This window comes from Chelonoidis abingdonii, unplaced genomic scaffold (genome assembly GCF_003597395.2).
Source record: "Chelonoidis abingdonii isolate Lonesome George unplaced genomic scaffold, CheloAbing_2.0 scaffold0940, whole genome shotgun sequence".
Taxonomy (NCBI): Eukaryota; Metazoa; Chordata; order Testudines; family Testudinidae; genus Chelonoidis; species Chelonoidis abingdonii.
Genome location: NW_027425201.1, coordinates 1 through 7296, shown reverse-complemented (window position 1 = coordinate 7296; position 7296 = coordinate 1). Strand labels below are relative to the sequence as shown.

The following is a 7296-nucleotide window of genomic DNA, read 5'->3' as shown; positions in this document are numbered from 1 at the left end:
GCTTTAAAATGGAGCTTGATATATTTATGAACAGGATTATATGACTGGATTGCCTGTGATAGGGAACTTGACTCGATAACCAAGAGGTTATCACTTCCAGTCTATAGTTTGTATGTTTTGCCTGTAGGGTATCCCTGAAGGATCCAAAACAACAACAAAAGCATGCTTTCAATTAGTTACTGGAAGAGATCATAGATCTGTATTATGAAGATTATGAGATTGTTCATTTTCACCAATTCAACCAATGAAGGCTACAATATCACTACTATTTGGTTTTGCTAATTTGTTTTCCGAAAGAGATATTGATAAAAAGTTGTACTTTCAGGAAAAGAAACATATGCCCAGTCCTGTAATATGCTGCCTGTTTCTTCCATGCTACTGAGTGTCATCAGTGGAAATCAAAGGGTGTTGAAAGGACTCAGGATGTCTCTGGAGTCCCTCAGCTTCCTGCAGGATCAGCCCCTGAATTATCATGAAGTGTTTGAATAAAAAAAAAAGTAGGTTCATGGTAAGGAGAAAGCAATATATGGCTCTTACAAAACGTAATGATTTATACACAGTTGACTAAAATAAAAGAATAAAAATAAAATGCTCTAAGAATTCAGTTTACTGTCAAAGGCATTGAAACTGCACTTGTATAAATCTGAGGAAGTACATCGATGTCGCAAGTACGCTGTGTGCATATAACTTATATACATGCACACACACACCCACACACAATGGTTTAACATATGTAGCTTTATATTTTCTTTCAGCTGAATGCAATATGCTGGTCCATGATAAAAAAAAGCTTTGTGACACCTTACTTTTTTTTGGTAGGAGGAGGAGCAAAATTTAACAGAAATAACTCCACTTAATGTTTGAGTGAGCGATGTAACGAAATCTGTTTGCTGTACTAGCTGTCTCCAGATTGGGATGTAATTACACCACAGAAGGAAGAAAGGTAGCTGAGTCTCAATCTAGATCATTTATGTAAACTCAGCCTTCTTGTCAACGAAGTTCTCAGATTGCATGCATGCAAACCACAGAAATCATCTCCTATGAACAAACTAGAGACAGTGTCAAATTGCAGACTTCTGATATACCTTATATTCTTTCTGTAATTGGATTTAAAATCTGACACACTAAGGTTAAAAAAAAAACTTCTCACGTACTATATATTTATTCAGAAGAGTAAAAAACCTGTGCTAACAAGACTATTCCACACTCCTTTCTGCCAAAAGATTGATGCTGAACATTATAAATTCACATTTATTTGACTGAAGTGAAAACAAGTGTCACATAAATCTGGGAAATTATTTAGGGTAAGATTGCGTTGAAACAAATTGCTTGATCTGGAAGAAAGATTTTTTTCCTGAAAGCATTGAAAACCTCATCTTTGAGCCAGAGCAAAGTATTTTATATATACTGTATAAAAACACAGGCAATCGATTCTCTTAACAGAGCCAAATTAATATTTGATTAAATATTTTAAGGCTCCTACTTACCATGCTTGACACACATTCTCAGCAAGTTTCTCAAAATACTGAAATCATTAGGCACAGAGTAATTTTACATTTGAATACATAAAAACAGTGTGAGGAGACAACTGCATGTAGACAGATAAAGGATTTTTCCTCATTAATTCACTGAACTGCCCTTTGTGTTGATAAATTGATACATTAATTCTTGACTTAAACAGCCCTCTCTCTGGCAATTTTAGAAAGTGTTTCTCCTGACACCTGCAGCTTCAGGCCCCCCCCTGTCCTCTCTAGTGCAGGAAAACCACAGGCCACCACATTGGCGCCATCCCTGGCTATGTCCAATCAATAAGGACTTATTTCCTGTCCATTTACTGAGGTCACAGAAGTGAGTCTCATTAATTATTTCTACTGGTGCAGCCTCAAATATGCTTCTGGCATGACAAGTGAAAACTGTTTGACCTTTTCCCCCTAATTTTGTTTATAGCAGTTCCAAAGAATGCATGTTCATTCAGCAATGCGGTAAACAACCAAAAAAAAAAAAAAAAAAGGCAACTAACAAATTTAGTTCTTTTAAAAATACAAATATTTTTCCCTTGTCCCAGCCTCTATCCATCTAGTTGTTTTCTTCAAATGAAGAACAGTTTATTTTTTGAATTGTATCTCATGAAAATCTGGTCACAGCATAAACCATGTTTTCTAAAGCAGATCTGGAACTCAGAGGGAGGGGAAGCACTCCAGGGCCTCCAGTGCTCTGTTTCCATGGTAATGACATAAGTCAATAGCTGAAGTCACACCTTTGCCAGCCTTGATTGCTTCTTGCAACTGTTAGAAAACACATGCATAATAAAATCAGTTTTTTGACTAATACTCCGTATACAATTATTTCTAAAGATAACAGTAAGAATTCAGTATTTCCATTACCTTGAGGTAAAGAGGGCAGCTAAAATCAAATCACTCAGAAAGCTCTCTCATACTACTCGCAAATATTAAGCTGCTCTACTTCAGCTCCTAACTACAATAAAACATCTTCAATCAATTTAAACTATAACACACTTCCTGATAATTCAAATAATAATAAGACTTACAACATGCACGCAACAAAGACAGGAGGTTTTACATATCTGGACCTGTCCCTAACCAGAAATTTTTATTGTATATACTAAGCCAACATCTCAACAAAGCACTTATTTTCTTGTACTCCCATATGTGGGTATCACAGGTCCAAATGGATTTAAATACACATTTTCATATTTGATATATATTTATATTATATATTTTATAAATACATACTTTCATAGTTCATAAATATATGAATCCAGATTTCTTGTAAGCAGACTAAGGAGATATGCACTCATGTCTCCATCTTTTATATATTTTATTAATATTGCTCTGTTTTGCTCATTATTGTTAAAATTCGTTATAGTGGACAACAGCAAATTACCTCAGTAAAATACAACTTAAACCCAAGTCTGCCATCAATTCTGCCATGCAAACTCAATGCACTCAGTAGGGATGGTGACTTGAGGATGGAAATACGGCTCCAATTTGCATCGTATTAAATAGCAAAAGTTTCCATGGGGGATAATAGACATTTTCTGGCAAACCTGCTGGAGAGAACGTTGCAGAAACTGGGATGGAATGTCAGGCAACATTTGTATGCTTTTTAATCACAAGACGTATCTAACATTTTGTGGTAAGTTCTATTAAAAGTTTGGATCTATGTTCTATTATTGCTAAGTGTATATTAAATTGTGCTTATGATAGAACAAGTCTGTGCTGAGCACTCATCCACCTATATAAAAGGTGATATGCACTTATATTATTCGAAATTTTGTCGATTGTTTGATTGCTGGTGTAATATGTAATTTTCACACGCAATCCCAATCCAAACAGCTAGATGAGTGAAAGACGAGGAATCAAAACCCAGGTTCTCTATCTTTTGTCTTAAGGGTATGTCTACACTGCAATTAGTCACCTACAGCTGGCCCGTGCCTGCTGACTCCGTCGGATCATGGTTATTCTAAACTGTTTGTGTAGATCACTATCAGTGCTCAGCAGCTGCAGACCCAATCGGTCTGAGCCTCTACTCCCCCCATGTGCAGGTCCGACAGTCTGGCTCACAGCCTACTCTTGAAGGTTTCACAGCAATTTAACAGCCCTTATACTCCGAGTCAAGCTGCTTGTGCCTCATTGCAGTAGGCATACCCTTAGGTATTTATATGGCCCCATCCCGCAGTATCTGAATGGCTTCACAATCTTTTAATTGTATTACTAACATATGGTTTAAATGGTAGTGTCTCATCTGTCCCCATTGGTCATACCTATCAAAATATAAGAGCCTTTTATTAAAATACATATTAAATATTAGTATCTAAAATTATTATGGTAACCTCAATTTCTTTTAACGGAACTTTTCCTCGTCTGGAATCATATTACTCTCCCTGTACACACAATACCACGCACGAACATCGTCGATTCTATTCAATCTGATTATGTATTAGTACAAATGTATACAGAGTCTAAACACATCTCGTTTCACTGTATAATGGAAATATTTTTGAGAACCCAGACCTTCGTAAGTTCAAACCTGATAATTTTAAGAGTAAGGCACTCTGGTGATTTAGTATGGGTCTAGACTGAATATAGGATGCTTCGTCACACATTTAATAATGCATTATCTAAGAATATCTAATACGTCGCTATGATCGATGATATAGTCATCGCTCATTGTAATTGTGAGAATGAATCAATTATGAAGCAAGCTTGACAGTACTTTAGTTGGTTCTAAATCTACTACTTATCATTAAAAACGAATGAATTCACCAACGTTAAAGCTATCGAGTTTAAATGTTCTATTTCTACTGTTGCTTTGTGAGTTCGTCCTTCCTCGCTGAAGCAGCAGCTGCCCTGTACTGTTTTATTCAACCTTTCCAATATCCTGTACCTCCTCCTCACATATCACACAGTCATGAACCTCCGGATTCGGCTTCCTCTGAGAGTCGGAGTGGAAAGAGTCATTGTGTAAAATAGCTTTTGAGTAGCGAGGGTCCTTTCAGTTGGACACAAGTTCTGTGCAGCAAAGTGTTAAGAATCTTGCATGATGATGCTAAAGGTTTGCAGCTTGTAGGTTACTGGAAGCTCAATCCTCACTATCCAGGGTATTAAGAAGATGCGAAGAAGAAGGAATTGCTGCAACAGTGGACGCAGATAATAGAAATAAGATCCGTGCAGGGAAACTTTCTGGTCAGCTCGAGCTCAGATGGAGGAAGCGGGACAGTCAAGCTCAGAGAGGAAGCTTAGTTTGAGGTTTACATTCTATTATTGGTTTTCGGGTACTAATAAAGCCAAACCCCAGAAAGGGGAAGAGTTTGGAAACTAACATAGGGTCTGCACATTGTTAAAGGCAGAGTGAGAACTCAACCCATTCAAAGGCATGCCATGTATAATTACTTATGTGTATACAGTGCCTTGCAACCAAAAGAATACCAAGCTTATTACAAACTACTCACATAAGAATTACCATACCAGATCAGACCCATCCACTACCAGATGCTCCAGAAGGTGAAAGAAACCCCAAATAGGGTAATAACAGCATAACCAGCTCATTGGGTAAGTTTCTTCTTAACCCCATCAGTTATTTGGCTCATGGGGCCAAGATGAAAGATGATGGCTTATAGTCCTTAAGAACTTTTAAAAATTCTTAGGAATATTTGTTATTCATATAAACGCTAATCTCTGGCCTCAACAGTGACTTGCAGCAAGGAGTTCCAACTTCTTTTTATCAGTTTTAAATTTAATGTCTTTCAATTTTGTATTATGGGGAAACAGGAGTTTCCAATATTATGAGACAGGATAAATAGAAGTGGCCAATTTTCCTTCTGTGTGCTATTCATTATTTTGTATGCTTCTATCATGTTCCCTCTCATTAACTTCCTTTCCAAATTAAAAATACAAATCTTTGTCATATTTCTTTATATGGAATATTTTTCATCTCTCTATTCATAGGATCACTTCACTCACTACTAAAAAACAAGAACCACACAGAACAACCAAACACTGAACTACAGAATAGGACTGGAAGTGAATATTGTATCCATTGCATTAAAACTACTGGGGAAACTTTAGATATATAAAATGCAATTACCCAAACTGGATATTGCCCAGGCATTGGGGCTAGTGCCCCTACTCTATTCTTCCAAGAGGTGCCACAAGATCTTTAAGATCACAAACAGAAGGGATCCCACCTTTAAATCTCACCCAAAAGACAGCTCAGTGTTCCAGAACATCATGTTAGGATATTGGTTTAAAAGAGATTTGAAGGAAAGAGTGCCACCCACTGAACTGCCAGAATTACTTTCTCAGCACCGTGGGTCTTCCCTAGAGGTACCCACATATTGACCAAGCTTGACTGCTTCATTTGCGATCTAATGAACTCAAAAAGCCCAAAGTGTTATTTCCATAGGTGGCTATGTGTGTTCATTAAAAAAAATAATTTAAAAAACCTGCCCAAGTTAACTTATCCTCAATGTACAACAAGGCACTGAGAATAAATAACCTTCCTTCCTACTTTCCTCATAGAAGAACCCCATTCGTTTACCTCTTTTAAACAAAGCAATACCCCATAATCCCCTTTCTCCTGGCAGACCACCTGCCCTCTACTTCCTGTTCAACTCACAGTGCCACCAGCACTACCTTCCAGCTAGTTTCCACAACTGGACTCCATGCTGGTTCATCCTTTACCCCCAGTCACCAATGTCAGTGCAATTCATATCCTATCCCCCTTTCAGCCCCTGGTTAAGAAACCAGAAGGAAAAGGAGATCATTTGGAATGCAGATTAAATGGATCAGGTTGGATTTCTGCCTGTTGTCAGGCAGCGGAGATTTGAGACTTGCTCCACCCAAAGTCATGATAGCCAGGTGTCACAAAGACATCTGTATGGACCAAAACAGGTATGTTTTGATTAACCATGGGCTTTACCTTACAGTGCCTGCCAACTGTATTCTTATGAGCTAGCAAGATTTTGAAACTACAAGAATTCTGTACTTGAGTGGAATACATGTGAAATCCAGGATACCAAGCAAACATTGTTATCAGTAGGTCATTCTTCACAGAAGATGGAATGCTAATCATTGTTACTTTCACTTTGTAGCATTAGTTTTTTTCAGCATTAGGGCACATTTAAAATGTAAGGGCTATTCAACATTGGGACTAACAATTTTAACAATGCCCACCTCTCTGCTGACTTGTCAAAAGTGTGCCAGTTGTGATGATAGTTGTTTCACACAGTGAGAAACAGACTTTTCAAACTGGCAGTTCATTTCACATAAGACACTGGCCAGCTATCAGATGGCAACAACCTTTGGATATTATCAGATTCAGCTGGATTTGAACCAGTGATATAGTGGTGCAAAAAAAAAATCAATATTCCTCATTCCAGTCACTCAAGCCATCCAGTCCTCCCTGTAAAAATGTCTATTCAAGATAAAACTGGCATATTTAAAGTGAAATTTTAAAAAAGAGATTAGGAAAGCTATCAGCCACAGCACAAAATGTAAGGGAAGTGGTAGGCCACCCAGAGCAATTATGTTGGATTCCTCTTGGAAGGAAGAGCTTATGCAAAAAGTCTACAAAAATAATAATTTTTTATTAAGAAAAATGCGGACACTGGAGAACCAGAAAATCATTTGCAGGAGAAAGGATCCTAAGTATTCCAACAGGTGGGGATGATCCAGAGCCTATCAAGTTTATTGAAAGATTTTCCCCTTAATTATTTCTTTTGTAATGTTTAGAAAGGTCCAGTTTTAAGTAAAGGACAGGACTTCTAGGAGAGAA

At 37.4% G+C, this 7296-nt stretch overlaps 1 long non-coding RNA gene across 1 annotated transcript; it reads right to left on the bottom strand.

Moving 5' to 3' along the window:
* Positions 1 to 531: 531 nt before the first annotated feature.
* LOC142046057 (uncharacterized) lies at positions 532 to 6555 on the bottom strand. The gene is made up of 2 exons (XR_012654972.1): positions 6156 to 6555; positions 532 to 2285 (listed from the first exon to the last, which is right to left on the bottom strand). It is a non-coding gene; the product is annotated as an uncharacterized LOC142046057 (long non-coding RNA).
* Between the last annotated feature and the right edge of the window lie 741 nt (positions 6556 to 7296).